This window comes from Sapajus apella, unplaced genomic scaffold (assembly GCF_009761245.1).
Source record: "Sapajus apella isolate SASKATOON/1434 unplaced genomic scaffold, GSC_monkey_1.0 scaffold443, whole genome shotgun sequence".
Classification (NCBI taxonomy): Eukaryota; Metazoa; Chordata; class Mammalia; order Primates; family Cebidae; genus Sapajus; species Sapajus apella.
Genome location: NW_022437379.1, coordinates 39,664 through 40,013, shown reverse-complemented (window position 1 = coordinate 40,013; position 350 = coordinate 39,664).

Genomic DNA, 350 nt, shown 5'->3' with positions numbered 1-350 from the left:
AAAAAAAAAAAAAAAAAAAAAAAAAATTCTTGTATTCTTATTTTCTACAGCTGATAATGAAGTTTCTGTAACACAGTGAAGGTCATAAGAAATGCCAAGGACCGGGCGCGGTGGCTCACGCCTGTAATCCCAGCACTTTGGGAGGCCAAGGCGGGTGGATCATGAGGTCAAGAGATCGAGACCATCCTGGTCAACACGGTGAAACCCCGTCTCTACTAAAACTACAAAAAATTAGCTGGGCATGGCGGCGCGTGCCTGTAATCTCAGCTACTCAGGAGGCTGAGGCAGGAGAATTGCCTGAATCCAGGAGGCGGAGGTTGCGGTGAGCCGAGATCGAGCCATTGCACTCC